We start from the raw sequence: 22,604 nt of genomic DNA on the forward strand, positions 1-22,604 counted from the left end.
AAAAGCTCAAAGCAGTGTGGCGAGTCTACTTATTATTACTCTGACGAGCGCCCTCTTTCATGAAATGAAAAAAGGCATGCTTCCTTTCGATGGACTCCATGTTTTCTCACAGACCATCCTTTTATCCCCCGGTAGTAATCCACATTTTACTGCGAAATCGGTCGACAAAAGCGAGAAAAGATGATATAGGTAAGTAAACTAATACCCATAGCATCCAGAGGAAACTTTCTTTGGGGAAAATGTGTTTCAAAAACCAACAAAAATTAAGCAAACTTTAGGCTTCACTTATTTAAAAAGGTGAGGCGGCGATTTTGAAACAACACACGCGGTGTGGAATTACTTTAGTCGAGCTCGTACACTTAAAAAGAGAAAAGCCCTTCTACAAATGTTTTAAATGTGTACAAGACTGACTATTTTGTTATAAATTGTAGACATGGATGATGGTGTTGCGTACGTGAAGGGGTAAATTTTGTGTGTTTGCACAATTTGGTGCTTGATTGATTGACTAGACTAGCTGGTTTAGGCCTTGGACTTGGTTGTTGGTGGGGTGGGCATACTCCTACTAGAACTATTTCAGTTTCGTTCGACTATCATCTCCCGTAAGTAACCTCATAGGTTAAAAAACTCTCAGGTGTTAAATGATCATGGTTCAATCATTGTTCAATGAATTTTGGAATCAGAAATCTCTCTTTATTTTTATTTTAATCTCGCCAAAATTAGGCTCTATGTGTCCTTTTATATATTAATGTCCTAGGGGGCGACCAGAGAACCCACTCCGCAATCTAAAAAAATGTTAAAAGTTATAAATTCTTACCGTAATTCAGTCCCCAACTACTCTGTTTTACCACTACACTACAAATGTTGATTGTCCCAGAACTCTGCCAAACGCATCGCGAAGTCACGACACGTGACGAGCGTGCGCATATTATTTTTTCTAGGACAAATGTGGAGAATTGTAGCACACGATAATTCTCCACCTTTGTCTTTGGAAAAAAATAATATGCGCACGCTCGTCACGTGTCGTGACTTCGCGTTCGGCAGAGTTCGGGGACAATCAGCATTTGTAGTGTAGTGGTAAAACGGAGTAGTTGGGGACTGAATTACGGTAAGAATTTATAACTTTTAACATTTTAAAAAATTGCGGAGTGGTTCTCTGGTCGCCCCCTCAGACATTGAGATATCAAAGGACACATGGAGCCTATTTTTGGCCAGATTAAAATAAAAATAAAGAGAGATTTCTGATTCAAAAATTCATTGAACAATGATTGAACCATGATCGTTTAAAGCCATTATACACTTTCGGTAAACAGTATTGTCCAAGTCCCACACTTCGTGTATCACAACTTATATATAAAATAACAATCCTGTGGAATTTAGGCTCAATCGGACATCGGAGTCGGGAGAAAATAACGGGAAAACCCACTCCTGTTTTCGCGCGTTTCGCCGTGTCATGACATGTGTTTATAACAAATCCGTAATTCTCGTTAACGAGAATTTATATTGTTTTACCGTTTTCTCAAAAAGTAAAGCATTTCATGGACTTATATTTCAAGAGAAGTCTTTCACCTTTACCTTCTGTAAACCCTGTAAATTATTTGTAAATCTGTGAACTTTTTTTTTTTTTACTGTACCGAAAGGGTCCAATGGCTTTAACGCGTGAGAGATATAAACCTATGAGACGATAGCCGGACGAAACCGAAATAGTTCTAGGAGTAGGGTGGGCAGAGTACAAGGGAGGGGTCGTGGCATATCAATTTGTAATGACAATTAAGCCGCTGCAGTGTGAAACCCCCTGGGTACGCACGTTTCTGAGCAAAAACCAACGCATTTTCACTCTTTTTTGTCACACTCACTACTCCTTACTCCTTTACTGTGTGAACTTGTTGTTTGCAGAAAAAGAAAGATGAATACATCCCCTTTTACATAGTATATCTATTTTGGAGATTACTATTATTTTTCCTCCGCCATTTTTTTCGATTTTAAACTTGTAGTTTCATACCGTTTTGCGTGAGAAACTAAAAAATAACGTCATTTTTTACAACCTAGCAGCCTTTCAAAAGGCCGTATCTAGGGCCCCCTAAGATTCAATAAAAATGTTGTTTGCATTGAGTTAAACTTTATTGTATAAGCTTTAATCTGGTGAGACAATCATTCTGATTGGAGCAATATTTCCTCCGTCAATCTGGGCAACAACAAGTTGAACCAATAAACGATCTCGTAACAAATCCCCTATCACACTGCACAAAATCGATCAGCGCGTATAGTCACAGAGCCACACACAAATCCGGGAGTGCGCACGCTGTAGCAGTGTGTGTGTGTATATTCGATGTTTTCTTAGTTGACTTTTCAGTATTATACAAATTCATATGCCTACTCCTAGAACTATGAGGTTCTGCTTATGCCAACGACCCCAATGCATGCGCATCGCGTCTGAGAACCATGCAAATAGGCTACAAATAATAGGGTACATTTAAAAAAGGACTAAACATGCTAAAACACACTTTTAACATGTTTTTATTTAGACCCAAATCTAAATTTAGCCTCAACCCAGAAGCTCGCTCAGGGTACACTTCGTGGTTCCCAGCATCATTTTCATACCCTTTACAGAAGTGAGCAGTGCTCACCCAAGCATGATTTATTTTCAGACTTTTTGGTGTTTATGAAAGTTGAGTCTGTTAGCTATTTATACATATAAACCTTTTCCCCCAGAATCATATATTTGTTTTTTCGATAGCCATTTCAACATGGTAGAGCCTAATTTTGGCAAGATAAAAAAAAAAAGGAGATTTGCGCAAACAAAATTAAAAGAACCACAGAATCATTATTGTTATCAATAATAACCACAAGGGAAACTGACTGGGTAAATTTGTAAATGATTTTTGGGATTCGAACCAACGATCTCCGGATTAACGTGCCGGCGCTCTGCCAACTGAGCTATCTAGCCCTATATTGGAGCCCTATCCGGAGGTCGTTGGTTCGAATCCCACTCTAGTCAATTCTTTGTTCAACCCCAAAAATCATTATTGTTGTTAGAGATGTCAACCTACAATGTATGACTATGAGGTTATGGGAGACAGCGGAGTGAAACCTCATAGTTCTAGGAGTAGGAGAGGCTCTTCCTTATATAAATATACAATAAAAATACACAGTGGGCATTTTGGGTTGAGGCTAAATTTGGATTTGGGTCTAAAATAAAGTGTGTTTTAGCCCTTTTTTAAATGAAACCTATTATTTCTGGGCAACGGTTTCGTTAAAAGCGAAGGTGCACAATCAAAACTTGTTTTCAGAAAACAAATGTTTTTATTAATTGATAACTCACTGAAAAATTGCGCTTATGCTTTGGTTTGGTGACCAAAATTAAAAGCCTAATTTTGTTTCAAGAATAAGCAAAATTTCATTGCAACAATGAAATTGTTAAACTTTACATTGTAATGTGCATCAACAGCACACAACAAACTCAGAAAATACAATTAGCATTTAAATGCGCCCTCTTTTGGCAAATGTACTGCCATACAGAGACATTAATTTCTTGATTTTGCAGCGAAAAGCTGGCGTAAGGATATACCAAGTTAAGCTTGTTTATATAGCGAATAATTTTACTTTCTAAATTAAATAATAGTTGAGTTGAAATCAAAAGGCCTCTTTCTATTCAGTGGTCCGTTTGCGAGATGCCAGTTTTAAAACACCAGTGGACTAGCCCCAGTTAAATGACCCTGCACAAAATATATTTTACTATTTTTTGTATTTATGCATAATGGGCCTTTGGTTGGTTAGCAGTTTGCAACGCTAATTCTATATTCTCACCACTAATTATATCTGCCAACTAAACCCAGGCTGTGTGTAGGGCTATGTCTGAGTTGGTGTCTATGGCTAGGGCTATTGCTGGCTCTTCACATCATCTTGCAATCATCTTGTATCTATTGCGTTGTAGCCGTAGCTGTAGATGTCGTAATGTGGACATGGCCTTATTTAAAACCCACCCCCTTGTGATTTTTTTTCAATTTATGGTCCAAATTCGCTAAAACTTATCCCTTGTGACTTGTATTTCAGTTTAAGGCTGGACTTACATGTATCCAGGCTTGTATTTTTTTCAATTTTAGATGCAAACTTATTTTGTCCTTTCAAATGTTTTTCTTTGTAGTGTTTGTCCGCCATCGTAATGAAGATGTACAGAGATCAACAGTAACAAACTCATAATGTTCAAAAGGTAAGCTTGACTATATCTGCAACATATAATTAATGGCCTGACCTTCGACCCGAGCAGAGTTTTTCTAGTCTGAACTTCAAGCCATTAAATTTGTTTTGGTTTATAGGCTATGTCTGAGTTGGTGTTTATGGATAGGGCTATGGCTGGCTCTCAGCATCATCTTATAAAGGATGTTGGTATCTTTGGTGTTGTAGCCGTAGCTTTAGATGTTGTTGAGTGGACATGGCCTTATTTTTTAAACCCATCCCAATGATTTATGGCTTTTATGTGATTTTGCGTTCAAACACACATAGTACCCGGCAATGCAAGTAGGATTTGGCATTAATAAAGACAAGATTTTATATCTATTGACTCCTTGCATTACGCGAAAATGCTACAGGGACGCTGAGGTCACGCACACATTTTTATGCACAATAACCCGCTATTGTCAGATCATTTGCCTCCTTTGACCCCAGTGAGGGCGCTTGTTTCAGGGTTTGACGACACATGCAAGGGGTATGTACCAGGGCCTAATTTCATAGAGCTGCTTGACGGTCGATTTTGTGCTTAACGGGTGCACCTAGCAAGTTTTTCATTTCATAGCCTTGCTTAAGCAAGGTTTTTTGCTTAAAACGGCGAGGCAAGCAAGCAAAAAGGGTCCTTAAAGCCTCTATTTTGCTTAAGCACCCTATTCACACAGCGCATAGTGCAACACTCATTGCAAATGATGTTATTGTGCCGGCACAGCGGTGATTGTACGTGCATTTGTATGGTAGGTGTAGCGAATAAACGAGTGTCTAAAATGCTCCAGAATCATGCTGTACAATGTTTTATCTTCTTGTTTACTTTCAAGTTAGTGTGTAAACCTTTCGAGGGGCACTTTGAACCGTTACAAATAATACATATCAGACACAGAAGGTGATGAATTTTTTTTATCGCCACTCGAGTGCACTCCGCATTTATTTCGCCCGCCATTTTGTCAGCACCTTCTTCTTTTTCGCTTAAGCAAACGGACTAAAATGTTGCGCGCGCAGTTTGTTTACGTGTATAAGCTAGCAACCGCTGGTGAAATAGGTTTACGCTTAAGCAATTTTTGTTGCTACGTTAAGCTAACATATTTGCTTACCGTTAAGCAGCCCTAGGCCATGCACACAGTGCAAAATACACTGCCTTCTTCTGTTTTGTTTAAGCAAACGATCTAAAATCTCCACGCGGAGATTGTTTACGTGCTTAAGCTCGTGTACGTTTAGCATGGAATCCGAATGGTTTTAGCAATTATTTTTGCTACGTTAAGCGAAAAAATTTGCTTACCGTTAAGCAGGTCTATGAAATTTGGCCCTGATGCTACTTGGTTTTAACAAAGCAGCCCCCTCCCCCCCCCCCCCAACAAATAACCCATGACCCCTTGCTATCTGGAAATTGAAATTTATGGTCCCTCCCCCACCCCAACACTTAATCCATGACCCCCATTGCTATCTGGAAATTGAAATTCAGATACATTTATCTGAACATTTGAGACCCCCCCCCCCATTGAACCTTTTTTTTCCAATTGTGTTTGTTCTGATTCCTGAGATAATCTTGGGAGTCGAAAAAAGTAAATGGCATAACAAGAGTTTGAAAACAAAAATGCAAACCGATATTTCAGCAACTAATGTTTCCCTATAGTTTTGCCACTGATTCCGTTGTTAAATATGTTTTCCTTTAAATGTTTTTCGTTGTAGTGTTTGGTCAGCCATCGTCATGAAGATGTCAAGAGATCACCAGTAACAAGCTCATACTAATCTGAATATGATGGAGGCCTATTACTAAGAAGCTGGAAGGTAAATACATAATTCTTAACAGTTGGTTTTGTTGGCCTTTCAAGCTCCACATCAAACAAAACTAGCGCACAGATTAAACTCATCTAGCCAAAAAGGCTATTCACCTTCCAATGCCAATCAATTAATTTTTGTTTCATTTTTTTGCATAAATCTGATAAAACTGCTGGACTGAGCCCTCTGATTTGTCATTCTAAGCCCAAAATTTGCTAAAACTGCTCGACCTGTGTTGTGTTTTTTTTTCAATATTAGGCCCCAGTTCAATAAACTGCTGGATCTACCCCTTGTGATTTTTTTCAAATTTAGGCCCAAACTTGATAATGCTGCTGAACTGACTTACTAACTCCTTGTAATTTTTTTTAATTTTAGGCCCAAATCTGATAAAACTGCTGGACTTGCCCCTTGTAATTTTTTTGTTTTAGATGCCAACTTATTTTTGTAATTCAAAATTGTTTTCTTTGTAGTGTTTGTCCGCCACAGTCATGAAGATGTCATGGTCATAATGATCTGAATATGATGAAGGTCTACATGAAGGTAAATACATAATTCTTACCAATTGTTTTTGTTGGCCCAAATCCAATAAAACTGCTGGACTGCCCCTTTTTATTTTTTTATTTATATTTTTTAGGCAAAATTTTGATAAAACTACTGGACCTACCACTTGTGATTGTCAAATTATAGTCCCAAAAGTAATAAAACTGCTGGACTTACCCAGGTTTGTAATTTCTTTCGATTTTTTGCCTAAAATTTTAGGCTCATATTGGATAAAACTTCTGGACTTAGGCCTTTCAAAAGTGGCTAAAATTGCTTAAGTTCCAATTGTGATTTTTTCAATTAAATAAAGATCCAAATTCAATTTTTTTTTTTCAATTTAAGACCTAAATTCAATAAAACTGCTTGACCTACCCTCCGTTGATGTTTTTTTAATTTGAAGGCCCAAATTCAAAAGGCCTACAACTGCTAGGCTACCCCCCTTGTGACTTTTTTTCAATTTTAGGTCCAAATTCGATCAAGCTGCTGGACTTACTCCTCGTGATTTTTTCAATTTTATGCACAAATTCAATAAAACTGCTGGACTTTACCCCCTTGTGATTTTTGTTTATACTTCAGGCCCAAATTTGATAAAACTGGTGGAAGTTACCCCTTGTAATCTTTTCAATTTTAGGCCCGAATTCAATAAAACTGCTGGGGGTACCCCATGTGTTTTATTTGGTGTAACTTGAGGTCTACTTTGATAAAACTGCTGGACTTAATTTAGGCTCAAATTCGATAAACTTCTGGACTTATACTTTTTAATTTTTCAAAATAGATGCATTGCGAACTCCTTGTCCTTTAAAATGTTCTTCTTTGTAGTGTTTGTCTGCCATGAAGATGTCAAGATATCACCAGTGACAAAGCTTATAATGATCTGAGTATGATGTAGGCCTATAACTAAAAAGGTAAACACATAATTCTTGAACAACTGTTTTTTTTTTTTGCGTTTAAAGTATGTGTTGGCAAATAGAGCTTCACATCAAAAAGAACAAGCGCCCATTTTGAGCCTCAAATAATTAATGGCCCAAGTATGATTTAACTGCTGGACTTGCCCCTTGTGATTTTTTTGCAATTTTAGGTCCTTGTTGGATAAAACCAGTGCTGGACTTACCCCTTGTTATTTTTTTTCAAGTTTAGGCCCAAATTCAATAAAACTGCTGGACTTACCCCTTGTGATTTCTTTTTAATTTTAGGCCCAAATTTGATCAAACTGCTGGACTATCCCCTTGTGATTTTTTTAATTAAGGTCCAAATTTTATAAAACTGCCGAACTTAAATTTTTTCCAATTTTAGATGCAAACTTATTTTGTCTTTAAAAATGTTTTTCTTTGTAGTGTTTGTCAGCCATCATCATGAAGATGTCAAGAGATCACAAGTAACAAAGCTCATATGATCTGAATATGATGAAGGCCTATAATTAAACAGGTAAACACATAAACTATTATTAATTGTTTTTGTTGGCCTTTGAAGTATGTGTTGGCAGATGGAGCTTCACATCAAATAGAACTAACACTCAGTTTAAAATCATCTAGCTAAAGTCTAATCACCTTGTAATGCCATGCATTTTAAGCCTCAAATAATTAATGGCCCAAGGCCAAGTATGATTAAACTGCTGGACTTACCCCCTTTTTTTTTCAATTTTAGGCCCAATTCGATAAAAATAAAACTGCTGGACAAACCCCTCGTGATTTTATAAATGTTATGCCCAAATTCAATAAAACTGCTAAGTCAAAGCTGAGGTAGTTTGAAGATCACACTTAGTGTTGTACCAGAACAAAATGTGTCATAAAAGCCAGGTCTGAGGCTGCATGGTGCTGGTAGTCTTAATAGGCAATACTTCTGATTAAATTTGGGGTGTGGGGGTGTCTGTTTCATCTCCCCCCCCCCCCCAATTCAAACCTCTTTAGGTCAGTATTCCACTGAAATTTTCTAATTATAAAATTTGATAACATAATTGACCAATAAAACCTTGACTTGACAAAAGGAAAGACAGCAGAACGTTCTTACATTTGGATTTGTTGTTGTCTTGTGAGGAAATAGTAGTACAAAGCACCGACCATGAACTGCAGAACCTCGACCGTTAGCCACAGCAGATAAATAATCTGCCAGGGTATAGTGTAGAAAGCCGAGAATGCTTTAATTTCCATTTAGCAAAATAGCCAAACACAAGAATAAACTACAGTGCAGCCTGTCTTGTGGGTCATTATTGTATAACAAACGGACAACAAAAGTTCTGGAACTGGGGATGAGGCAAAAGGGGGATAGGGGTTGCATTATTTCTGCTACTTTCTGTCCCTCTTTTAATGGGTGACAAGTGTATCACCACAGGGGCGTGCCTGTGCAAGATACACAAAGCAACATATCAAGGTGGTTATTCAAGTCACCATTTAAGCTTCTCTCCACCCAGGGGTAAATGGGTACCTGTGAGGGCAGAGTTGGTTCTTGTGATTGATTAGCTTACATATTTGGCGGCAGAGACTGTATACTCCCCAGTGAGTTGAGATGGTTTAAGGAATGATTTAAGGCCCAGTGACCAGGGGTAATAATGTTGAAGCAACATGAGCGTCACTTCGCGTCATTACCCATGTAAGAGTTTTGATGACAAAATAATGGCTTACAATTACATAATTCTATCTGTTAACTTGACCTCTCAGGGCCAGTAGTTCCTGAAACCAAGTATGGATGGAGTCTCCGCTACCGACCACCTTGAAGTATCTTCAAGACATCTTAGCAGCTCATCTGTGGATCATGAATTAACAAAAGTAAGATATTCTTTTTAGATGAGTAAAGCCCGGTTGATACTTCCTGCGAATGCAAATGCAGAACGAATGGTGACATCACAAATCCACAACTAATAATTCGCAGCAGTTCAAATCTGCTCACTTGTTAATTTCGTTTTGAAAAGAGGGTTCTGACGTCAAATTCGCATCACAATCGCATTCGCAAGAAGTATGAACCGGGCTTTACATGTGTAGATTTTTGATGCTTTACATGTAGTGGGTTGTTTTGGCAGCTCACTATACAGTTGGCATCTTGTAAATAAGTACAACATTGCAAGCAAGCAAGCATATACGCGTTTTTGTTGTTGCGCTAACTTGGTGGTGCCTGCGGATCGAAATAAATGGTGGTGCGTGCGGATCGAAATAAATGATGGTGCGTGCGGATCGAAATGGTACAGCACGGACGATTCCGAATAAGATTAAAGGGACCTGGACACTTGCACGTGGCTTGTGGGGTCCTACTTCCGGCTCGGGCCACTGGGTGGCTGATCTTAAAGGTGCATTTGGGCTCCTCATCTGAGGATGGTGCCGGTGTTATCACAAATGGTCGGCCAACGGAAGTAGTTCGCTAGTCTTTTCGGCTAGCGGACCGCGATAGTACAGTAGGGGACTGCTCCAGATAACTCTGGGGTGGCGGACCTGACCCGCCCGGGAGGGCGGTGCAAAGGCCCTGACGACTCTGGAAACCGTGTGGGGCAGGTATCCTGGGACCTTCACGTGGTAGCCCTGTTTTAGACGAACCTTACCAGGATAAATAGGCCAAATTTGAAACTGAAATATATTGCTTTCATTAGTGTACTTAACTACAAGATTGCGCTAAAATCATACTCTGCTCAATTACATTATTAAAACAAGACTAATACAAGAATAAATCCTTTGTTTTACATGTGAACCAACTGCGAGGTGGCATAACAACTGCATCTCCTCAGGACCGATTGTCATCCATGAAACAGCACCAAAGTCAACAGTGTCAGTTCGTAAGTGAGGCCTTAATGAATGAACCCAGGGAGATTCAAGCTCTACAGAATGGAGGGCTGACACCTGTTGCAGTCTCAGGACTATCAACATTTTGCATATTTATCAAATAATTCTCAAAAAATCAACCAGGCTCCATTGCCCCTTGCCATTGCCTTGGTGCCCTTGAAATGCTCCAGTAGAAATTTACAATTTCCTCATAAGGTGCCCTTTGCCAAAGAGAAAATGCCTTAGTGCCCTTGCCCTTCAAAAGCGAGGGCATACAGGTCTGAAGGCTATATAAAAAAACGCCTTGTAAATTTATCTAACTTATCTGCCTGAAAATGCATTGCGTATTTAACAAAAAGTATTGCATAACAATTTTTTGCCCAAAAACTCATAAAGGCTTTAGCCTCGCACATTTATCCAATTTGCTCAAATATTGCCCTAAGTGCAACAAGGCAAATTATCTATTTTTGCTCAATATTTTCCTATAAATGTAACAATCCAATTTTGCTAAAATTTTGTCAAAGTATTTATCAAAATTTGCTCAAACTATACCCAAAAGCAAAACAAGGCTATAGCCTCTGGTATTCAACACATTTTGCTTAAAAAAAGTCCCAGAAGTGCCACAGCCTTGCGTAATTCATCAAGTTTTGCTAAAAAACTTCACTTGCTCAAAGTTTGCTCAAATTTTGCCCATAAGTGCAACAGGACTACAGCCTTGTGTATATTAAAATTTTGCAAAAATTTTGCCCAGAAGTTCAACAAGACTATATAGTTTGCGTATTTATAAAATTTTGCTCAAATTTGGCCCAAGACTACCTACGCAAGACCATAGCCTTGCGTATTTCATCCGTTTTTGCAAAAATGTTCCCCCAAAATTCCACAAGACTATAGCCTTGCGTATTTATCACTTGCTCAAATTTTGCCCAAATTTTGTGCAAAAATTCCACAAGACTATAGCCTTGCGTATTTATCACTTGCTCAAATTTTGCCCAAATTTTTCACAAAAATTCCACAAGACTATAGCCTTGCGTAATTATCCAATTTGCTCAAAGTTTGCCCAACCAGAATTTTACAAGACTATAGCCTTGCGTATTTCTCATGTTTTTGCAAAAATTTTCCCCCAAAATTACACAAGACTATAGTCTTGCGTATTTATCACTTGCTCAAATTTTGCCCAAATTTGGCCCCAAAATTCCACAAGACATAGCCTTGCATGTTTATCACTTGCTCAAATTTTGCCAAAATTTTGCCCAAAAATTCAACAAGATTATAGCCTTGTGTTTTTATCAAATTTTGCTCAAAGTTCGCCCAACCAAAATTCCAACTTGCGTATTTATCACTTGCTCAAATTTTGCTCAAATTTTGCCCAAAAATTCCACAAGACTATAGCCTTGCGTATATTATCAAATTTTGCTAAAATTTTGCCCCAAAATTCCACAAGACATAGTCTTGCGTATTTATCACTTGCTCAAATTTTGCTCAAATTCAAAAAGACTATAGTCTTGCGTATTTATTTAATTTTGCTCAAAGTTTGCCCAACCAGAATTCTACAAGACTATAGCCTTGCGTATTTTATCAAATTTTTCCCCAAAATTCCACAAGAATTTAGCCTTGCGTTTTTATCCAATTTTGCTCAAAGTTTGCCCAATCAAAATTCCACAAGACTATAGCATTGTGTATTTATCACTTGCTCAAGTTGTGCTCAAATTTTGCCCCAAAATTCCACATGACTAAAGCCTTGCGTATATTATCAAATTTTGCTAAAATTTTGCCCTAAAATTCCACAAGACATAGCCTTGCGTATTTATCACTTGCTCAATTTTGCTCAAATTCAATCCATTTTGCTCATAGTTTGCCCAACCAGAATCCTACAAGAGTATAGCCTTGCGTATTTTATCAAATTTTGCCCCAAAATTCCACAAGACTAAAGCCTTGTGTATATTATCAAATTTTGCTAAAATTTTGCCCCAAAATTCCACAAGACATAGCCTTGCGTATTTATCACTTGCTCAATTTTGCTCAAATTCAATCCAATTTTGCACAAAGTTTGCCCAACCAGAATCCTACAAGAGTATAGCCTTGCGTATTTTATCAAATTTTGCCCAAAAATTCCACAAGACTATAGCCTTGCGTTTTTATCCAATTTTGCTTAAAGTTTGCCCAACCAAAATTCCACAAGACTGTCGCCTTGCGTATTTATCACTTGCTCAAATTTTGCTCAAGTTTTGCCAACAAATTCCACAAGACTATAGCCTTGCATTTTTATCCAATTTTGCTCAGTTTGCCCAACCAAAATTCCACAAGACCATAGCCTTGCGTATTTATCACTTGCTCAAATTTTGCTCAAATTATGCTTAAGTTTTTCCCAAAAATTCCACAAGACAAATAGCCTTGCGTATATTATCAAATTTTGCTCAAAGTTCGCCCAACCAAAACTCCACTTGCACATTTATCACTTGTTAAAATTTTGCTCAAATTTTGCCCCAAAATTCCACAAGACTATAGCCTATCGTATATTATCAAAGTTTGCTAAAATTTTGCCCCAAAATTCGACAAGACATAGTCTTGCAAATTTATCACTTGCTCAAATTTTGCTCAAATTCCATAAGTATTCCTTGCGTATTTATCAAATTTTGCTCAAAGTTTGCCCAACCAGAATTCTACAAGACTATAAGCCTTGCGTATTTATCACTTGCTCAAATTTTGCTTAAACTTTGCCCCAAAATTCCACAAGACATAGCCATGCGTATTTATCACTTGCTCAATGTTGCTCAAATTCCACAAGACTATAGCCTTGCGTATTTATCCAATTTTGCTCAAAGTTTGCCCAACCAGAATCCTACAAGAGTAAAATTGAGCAAAATTAAGCCTTGCATATTTTATCAAATTTTGCCCAAAAATTCCACAAGACTATAGCCTTGCGTTTTTGTCCAATTTTTGCCCAACCAAAATTCCACAAGACTTATCGCCTTGCGTATTTATCACTTGCTCAATTTTGCTCAAGTTTTGCCCAAAAATTCCACACGATTATAGCCTTGCGTATAATATCAAATTTTGCTAAAATTCTGCCCAAAATTTACCCAATTTTGCTCAAAGTTTGCCGAACCAAAATTCCACAAGACTATAGCCTTTCGTATTTATCACTTGCTCAAGTTTTGCTCAAATTTTGCCCAAAGATTCCCACAAGACTACAGCCTTGTGTTCTTATCACTTGCTCAAATTTTGCTCAAATTTTGCCCAAAAATTCCACAATACTGTAGCCTTGCATATTTATCCAATTTTGCTCAAAGTTTGCCCAACCAAAATTCCACAAGACTATAGCCTTGCATATTTATCACTTGCTCAAATTTTGCTCAAATTTTGCCCAAAAATTCCACAAGCCTTGCATATTTATCCAATTTATTTTGCTCAAAGATTGCCTAACCAAAGATTCCCACAAGACTATAGCCTTGCGTATTTATCCAATTTTGCTCAAAGTTTGCCCAACCAGAATCCTACAAGAGTAAAATTGAGCAAAATTAAGCCTTGCATATTTTATCAAATTTTGCCCAAAAATTCCACAAGACTATAGCCTTGCGTTTTTGTCCAATTTTTGCCCAACCAAAATTCCACATAACTTATCGCCTTGCGTATTTATCACTTGCTCAATTTTGCTCAAGTTTTGCCCAAAAATTCCACACGATTATAGCCTTGCGTATAATATCAAATTTTGCTAAAATTCTGCCCAAAATTTACCCAATTTTGCTCAAAGTTTGCCGAACCAAAATTCCACAAGACTATAGCCTTTCGTATTTATCACTTGCTCAAGTTTTGCTCAAATTTTGCCCAAAGATTCCCACAAGACTACAGCCTTGTGTTCTTATCACTTGCTCAAATTTTGCTCAAATTTTGCCCAAAAATTCCACAATACTGTAGCCTTGCATATTTATCCAATTTTGCTCAAAGTTTGCCCAACCAAAATTCCACAAGACTATAGCCTTGCATATTTATCACTTGCTCAAATTTTGCTCAAATTTTGCCCAAAAATTCCACAAGCCTTGCATATTTATCCAATTTATTTTGCTCAAAGATTGCCTAACCAAAGATTCCCACAAGACTATAGCCTTGCGTATTTATCCAATTTTGCTCAAAGTTTGCCCAACCAGAATCCTACAAGAGTAAAATTGAGCAAAATTAAGCCTTGCATATTTTATCAAATTTTGCCCAAAAATTCCACAAGACTATAGCCTTGCGTTTTTGTCCAATTTTTGCCCAACCAAAATTCCACAAGACTTATCGCCTTGCGTATTTATCACTTGCTCAATTTTGCTCAAGTTTTGCCCAAAAATTCCACACGATTATAGCCTTGCGTATAATATCAAATTTTGCTAAAATTCTGCCCAAAATTTACCCAATTTTGCTCAAAGTTTGCCGAACCAAAATTCCACAAGACTATAGCCTTTCGTATTTATCACTTGCTCAAGTTTTGCTCAAATTTTGCCCAAAGATTCCCACAAGACTACAGCCTTGTGTTCTTATCACTTGCTCAAATTTTGCTCAAATTTTGCCCAAAAATTCCACAATACTGTAGCCTTGCATATTTATCCAATTTTGCTCAAAGTTTGCCCAACCAAAATTCCACAAGACTATAGCCTTGCATATTTATCACTTGCTCAAATTTTGCTCAAATTTTGCCCAAAAATTCCACAAGCCTTGCATATTTATCCAATTTATTTTGCTCAAAGATTGCCTAACCAAAGATTCCCACAAGACTATAGCCTTGCGTATTTATCCAATTTTGCTCAAAGTTTGCCCAACCAGAATCCTACAAGAGTAAAATTGAGAAAAATTGAGCCTTGCATATATTATCAAATTTTGCCCAAAAATTCCACAATATGCCTTGCGTTTTTATCCAATTTTGCTCAAAGTTTGCCCATTAATTCCACAAAACTATAGCCTTGCATATTTATCACTTGCTCAAATTTTGCTAATGTTTTGCTCAAATTTTGCCCCAAAATTCCACAAGACTATAGCCTTGCGTATATTATCAAATTTTGCTAAAATTTTGCCCCAAAATTCCACAAGACATAGCCTTGCGTATTTATCACTTGCTCAATTTTGCTCAAATTCCACAAGACTATATATAGCCGTGTGTATTTATCCAATTTTGCTCAAAGTTTGCCCAACCAGAATTCTACAAGAGTATATAATAGCCTTGCGTATTTTATCAAATTTTGCCCAAAAATTCCACAAGACTATAGCCTTGCGTTTTTATCCAATTTTGCTTAAAGTTTGCCCAACCAAAATCCCACAAGACTTGCGTATTTATCACTTGCTCAAATTTTGCCCATAAATTCCACATGACTATAGCCTTGCATATATTATCAAATTTTGCTAAAATTCTGCCCAAAAATTCCACGAGAGACTATAGCCTTGCGTTTTTATCCAATTTTGCTCAAAGATTGCCTTACCAAAGATTTCCACAAGACTAAAGCCTTGCGTATTTATCACTTGCTCAAATTTTTCCTAAAAGCGCAATAAGACTATAAATAAGTCTTGCGTATTTTATCAAATTTGTCCCCAGAATTCCACAAGACTTGCGTATTTTTCAGCTACTCAAAGTTTTCTTAATTTTTGCCAAAAAATTCTACAAGACTATAGCCTTGCGTACTTATCCAATTTCGCCTAAACTGTTGCCATGTGTCTCTATCAAATTGTGAGTGTTATTCTATATGTACATGAATAAAGGCTGATGCTATTTACGGGCAAGTCAACTATTAGTTGATTCGTCTGAACTCAGAACTGTTGTCTCATTATTTGTCTCATTATCTACTTGGCCGCCATGTTTACCCTCAATGCAATAAATTGGGTGTGTATCAATTTAATGGGAGTTTCCTTGCGCAAAATGACCTGCTAAAAGCGACTGATATACACACCCAATTGTACTGTGGGCAAAAATGACGGCCTGAGGGCCCGACCGGGATAAGGTGGGCCCTCAATATTTAAGTTGGGGGGGGGGGGGGGTAAAGTTAAGGCAAATAAAACACAAGTTACAAGGAGAGTCATGTCCAATTTTTTATTGAAAAATTTTGCCAAAAAAAAAGCAGAGTTGTGCAAACACCTGTGCCTGTCGGTGGACCCCCTCGGCCACCTGGAACTTGTGATGATCTAAAGGCCCAAGTGCAATGGTCGATATGTTCTCTGTTCAGTGAAGTTCAATTAGATGTACTCGTAGTGTCTACTTCAATGTTGTAATGTCTCACAAAATATAAACGAGCTAGACGCAATTCTGCGCTTTGTTTTTAGACGCAAGTGTTGAGCAGAAGATAGTTGTTGCTTGCTTAAATGAACTGGTGCCCTCAAGGGCCAAAGATTTCACCGATTGTTGTCTCGCAACCAAGCCACACTGGTGGTGTCAAGAGTTGTCGATGCTTGTTCCAACGGGATCCTTACTCGACAGATGATGACGACTTCTATCCAGATGATGATGTGCTGGTTGGAGAAACAAATTCTGCAAGGCCACTAATTTCCCCCTTGCTTTCCATGGGGCTGCAATTTGGACGTTCAGATGTAGTCAACTGACAAAATGGCTACAAGTGAACTTGTTTTTGGCCAACTTTGATAAAAAACAAAGTTGACGATGTGTAAAACACATTGCATGTACTAAAGGCTTTGAGAAAAAAGCTTGACGTATTGCACAAACGTCGAAAATTTTTGAACAGTTTTAGTAAGCTAAATAGTGACGTTTTCTCACTATGTTTGCCAATAAATGATAACAAAGATGACATTGGATTGATGTTACAACTACCATTCTTAAAGAGACCGACTTTGACCAATAACGACAAAACATTTCAACACAGCTAAGATTAATCAAGAACTGAAGTATTTGATTTACTTTCTAGACTACTACACAACACAGCAATGATTTCTAGCTCACTAAAATTCAACTAAACATTTTGACCTTTTGAGTTATTGTAACCTATGGCAGTTGTGTTCAGAGAAAGTAATTAATAAGAGAAGTAAACACTTAAAAATGAGCACTGTAACTATTGATAAAAAAAGAGGAATATTATATCGCAAAGAGACGCTTGTCTACAAACAGAATGAGAAGAGAAAAACTTACACATTTTGTGACATTAAATTCTCCCTCAAATTATTATCTAATAAAATGAGGAATAAAGATCTTTGTAATTTAGGGCACAACTGTTTCCTAAATTGAAAACTTGGTAGGAATACTTTCGTTTGGTTTGCGTCAGCCAATTTTGGCCTAGCAAGAAAAGAACAAAAACAAACAAAAAACAATTTGTGCTCATGTTCTTCCCCCTCAAATTATTATCTAATAAAATGAGGGACTACAATACTTTGCAATTTAAGGAACAACTGTTTCCTAAATTGCAGTCTTATTGGGTATATTTTGACAATCAAACATTGTTGGCCTTGTAGCATGAAAAAGTAAATTTCACTTAGTTTTTCACTGAAATAATATTGACCGTACAGTACGACAAAAACTGTGTATAACTTATATCCCCTCAAATCATTATCTAACAAAATGAGGGACTAAAGATGTTTGCATTTTAGGGCACACCTGTTTTCTAAATTGAAGTTTCTTTAAAGGAATACTTTTGCTTGGTTCGTTCGTCAACATTGCTGGTCTTGTACTAAGGGAAAAAACTACAAGCATGCTGTTTTGCATTTGTTTCCCCCTCAAATTATTACCTAATAAATGAGGGACTGAATTTCTTTGCAATTTAGGGCACAGCTGTTTCCTAAATTGAAGGTTTTAAAAGAATACATTCACTTGGTTGCACCAAAATAGCCTCAAGGAACAACAAAACTTTATTTCCCCCTCGAATTATTATCAAACAATATAAAGGACCGAATGGTTTCACTCTTTGTCAAAGATTGCTTCAAAATTGTGCTCATTGTGACAGAAACTTATTTTGACTGGCAAGTTCAAACCCCTGTTTTGGGTAACACATAAGTTCACTAATATTTTTTCTGTAAATAGCATCACTGGTGAAATGAAAAGCCCTTTTGTTTGACGTATTTGTGCTGTAAATTTTCCTACACAACTTGAGATGAATTTATCAATTTGAAACCTTGAAATGACCTATGACCTTTCATGCAATGATTTAAAATTTGACCTTTGACACAAAATGGAGATTGAGTTGAACAAGTAAACACCCTAAGCTAGTAAACACCCTTAGCTATACATGCTTGCTCAAACTTGAACTCAAAGAACATGCAGTTTAGTTTTACCTACTCTGATTTTAAAAGCTATATCCTCAGATAGGATTTTAAATGTCTCGGGCATCTAGTTCTTTTTAATCTGACTTTCAAATCCTAATGTAAAATTTGAGTGTGATATTCCAAGTTAAAACATTTATAGTAGACTTTCTGTTCGAGAGTGTTCAATTCTACCTTGCTTATGTGGTTTTTAAAGGGACGGTACACGTTTGGTAATTACTCAAAACAGATATTAACTTAAAAACTGACTTGGTAACGAGCATTGGAGAGCTGTTGATAGTATACAACATTGTGGGAAACGACTCCCTCTGAAATATTGTAGTTTTTGTAAAAGAGGTAATTTAAGAGGTAATTTCTCACTAAAATAATAAAAGACTTCTAGCTAGAAGTCTTTTATTCCTATCTGGAAGCACACAAATTTGTCCCAACAAGGGTGTTTTTTCTTTCATAATTTTCTTGCAACTTTGTTGACCAATTGAGCCAAAATTTGCACAGGTTTGTTATTTTAGGCTTACGATGGGATACACCTAGTGAGAACACTGGTCTTTGACAATTACCAAACGTGTACAGTGCCTTTAAACTTAATGTACTAAAATAGGATTTAGTTGTGAATAACCCACGCTTCACACAAAATTTGAGCTTTTATCAAACAACTTGTTTAGTTCTATATCCAGTCTGCGTTCTCTGAATGATTTGAATGTTAACTTTGCAAGTGTTTAGATCTACCTATTTTTTATTTTAAAATTTCTATTCTAGAGAAAGATTTCGTTGTGAATTTTCAAAGCTTTTTGAGAAGTATACATTTTTATCATTAACCAACTTGTTTAGATGCATTGAAAACTAATTAAGTTCTACTCTAGTCTGATTTATCACAATAAAAAAGTACTCTCCAAACATTTAAAAGTTTACCTCACAAGATCCATATTTAGTTTGATTTAAACAAAAATTTAGTCTGAGATAAGATTTAGTTTGAAATGTCACAAGCTTTTAGAGAAGCATAATTTCTACTATAATAAACTTTCAATGTGCTTTGAAAAGGAATTGAAATCTAGCTAGTATAATTTTTTTAAACCATGGTCACAGAAATGTTTAGGTTAAGATGTGAATGTTGCAAAGTTTAAGATAACTTTAATGATAAACTCTCTGTTTGGCATTGCTTTGAAAACTTGATCTGTTTATCTCCTGTAGGTATTTACCATTGACCATGACCAGACCCTAAGAACCTTGACATAGACCTGACCTTTGACCTCTTCTTAAAACAACTAACTCAAAACAACAACAAATTATAGGAATCCAGTGTCATCTTTGATATCAAAAGGCAATAAAATTGGTGTTCTTACTAGATATTTTGGATGTGAAGTGGCATGACCAAGCAGAACATGTTTCTCCAGCCCTCATATCATCAACTGGATAGAAGTCCTCATCATCCACCAAGTCCTGATTCCATTGGCTCAAACGAAGACATCTCTTGGCACCTTTGATGATCATGAAAGATCCCCAGTACAAACCTGTTTACTCAAAAACAAAAGAGTGACGTGACCAACAAAAGGCTAAATTATAAGGGGCCCTCATCCCGACGTCTTGAGAGATCTTGCCGACCAGAACGTTTTAGGGACCAACCACTACCTTCCAGCTCAGGCCCTAGTAAGAACGCATGCTTCCAAAAATGCTCGCTCTAGCTCGTCAAATTTTGTTAGGCATTACACCAGTGAAGGAGAACACTAGTTGTGCATCTAAAAGAGTTTCACTGAACGGAGAACATACCTTCCATTGCACCGGGCCCGCAAGACCACCACTTGTTCCAGGCAGCCGAGGGGGTCCACCAACAGGCACAGGTGTTTGCACAACTCTGCGAGTTTTTCAGAGGGTTTGGATGAGGCCCTAACAAAACATAGCACAATGAGCTGCTCATACACAACGAGTCCATAATTTAAATCTTGAAAATTTCATTTTAAAACCCCGACCCTGAACCAAAAACTTGAGAAAAGCAAAATAACAAAGTGTTATTTCCCCTTAAGATATGAAAGATATTGCCAATATCTTTCAGAACAAAAACACTAATAAAAGAACAAACATTTTATTACAAAATTCATGAATATTGCAATTCGTTTTGGTAGAAATTTCCATATCTCCGCAAGATACAGAGATTTCCATAGTTTTCTTGCTTTTTTGCGCTTGCGATTAAAGTAATAATTTGTTTAAAGTTTCACTCTTTTAAATGGTCTCATTTTTCGGTAGGAGCAACTCGTACATTTAACTTAAAAAATACAAAGACATATGATTCAGAGTTTAACGCCATAATTTTTTTTTCTTTCAAATCAAGATCAAACATTTCTGCCAAAAGATTGTTTAAATTTCTTTGAACAGTTTCAATCAGAGTGCTCTCTGCCTGGTAAAACTGTTTCCCAAGACGACAATCAGAGTGCCCTGATTATCTGCACGGAAAGTTAGCAATTTCTGTAAAGTTCTGCAAAGTTTTGTTTAAAAATGTTTGTGAACAGTTTTAATCAGAGTGCTCTCTGACTGGTAAAACTGTTTCCCAAGAAGACAAGCAGAGTGCCCTGATTATCTGCAAGGGATGTTTTCTTTGATTTTTAAGATGATGTTTTGTGAATTTGGCATATAAGAATCTGAATCATACATCTTTGAGGGTGAAAAGGATGGATCTTAACTAACTAAAGTTGAAAATTAAGTAATTTAGCACACAGGGGGAAGTGTGGCTTATCTAAACACAAATCAGAGTAGGGAGAGTGTCAGTTACTCACTACACAAAGGAAGTGTGAGCTCAGAGTAACACAAGGGAGTGTCAGTAACTCATTACACAAAGTAAGTGTGGGCTCAGAGTAACACAAGGGAGTGTGGTTACTCATTACACAAAGGAAGTGTAAAGAAACTCAGAGTAACACAAGGGAAAGTGTCAGTTACTCACTACACAAAGGAAGTGTGGGCTCAGAGTAACACAAGGGAGTGTCAGTTTCTCATTACACAAGTGAAGTGTAAGCTCAGAGTAACACAAGGGAATGTGTCAGTTACTCACTACACAAAGGAAGTTTGAGCTCAGAGTAACACAAGGAAATGTGAGCAACTGAGTCACATTAAGGAAATGTGAGCAACTCGGAGTAACACAAAGGAAGTGTGAGCGACGCAGAGTAATACAAGGGAAAGTTTCTATTACTTACTCAACACACAAAGGAAGTGTGGCACACCCTGAAACGTTGACTAACCTACAAAAATATTCAAATAATAATTAAACAGGAAATATTAAGTCAAATTTTGTTTGACTCCTATGAATTGAGACACTAAAGTGTCTCCCATTTCAGGCATGCAGCTCTGTATTTTGATAAAAGTATTCAGATTTCCAGAATTCCAGGCACAGCAAGATTTTGTACTGTGTTTTTAAATGTTTCAATGGTTAAAAAAAACCAAACCATAAAAATCAGATATTGCATGCCTGCTTGCTGATGTATGAGATGGGCAAAACCCCGCCTATCTAATACCCTCTTGGGGAAAAATTCCCATCCGGCTCCACTATATGGCAACCAAGTATGTCAACTCCACGCATCAGCACATCTAAATTGAAATGGCTAAATGAAATTCCTAATTAAGCCTTTGACAACGTTTTAATGTGTGAGTTTGATGATTGACCACACAAGGAAGAATGGATAATCACATAGAGCGAAGTGTGAGCGATTCACCACACAACAAAAAGTGTGAGCGATTCACCACACAAAAAAAAGTGTGAGCGATTCACCACACAGCAAAAAATTTCAGCAAATCACCACACAACAACAAAATTTAGCGATTCACCACACAAAAACAAGTGTGAGAGATTCACCACACAATTAATTCTAACTATATCCCTATAATAAACAAATAATTACAAAGTATAGTGGTACATCTCTACCAGTGATGGACGCTGACTCCTTGTGAGATCCGACACTCTCTGTCTAGATTATGATCTGTAGAAGACGACAAAAAGAACAAGAAAAGATTCATCAGAGATGATATCACCACACAAATTTGACCCTAAATTTGAAGAAAAAAAACACAAGGTAAGTCCAGCAGTTTTGTCAAATTTGGGTACACCAGAGCTTATAG

At 37.1% G+C, this 22,604-nt stretch overlaps 1 long non-coding RNA gene across 1 annotated transcript; it reads left to right on the top strand.

The window, feature by feature from the left end:
* Positions 1–1,041: 1,041 nt before the first annotated feature.
* LOC139944597 (uncharacterized) lies at positions 1,042–9,299 on the top strand. The gene is made up of 7 exons (XR_011786983.1): positions 1,042–1,105; positions 4,142–4,207; positions 5,908–6,006; positions 6,468–6,537; positions 7,357–7,442; positions 7,872–7,962; positions 9,192–9,299. It is a non-coding gene; the product is annotated as an uncharacterized lncRNA (long non-coding RNA).
* Positions 9,300–22,604: the final 13,305 nt, after the last annotated feature.

The sequence above is a fragment of the Asterias amurensis genome, chromosome 11 (assembly GCF_032118995.1).
Source record: "Asterias amurensis chromosome 11, ASM3211899v1".
NCBI classification, from domain to species: domain Eukaryota; kingdom Metazoa; phylum Echinodermata; class Asteroidea; order Forcipulatida; family Asteriidae; genus Asterias; species Asterias amurensis.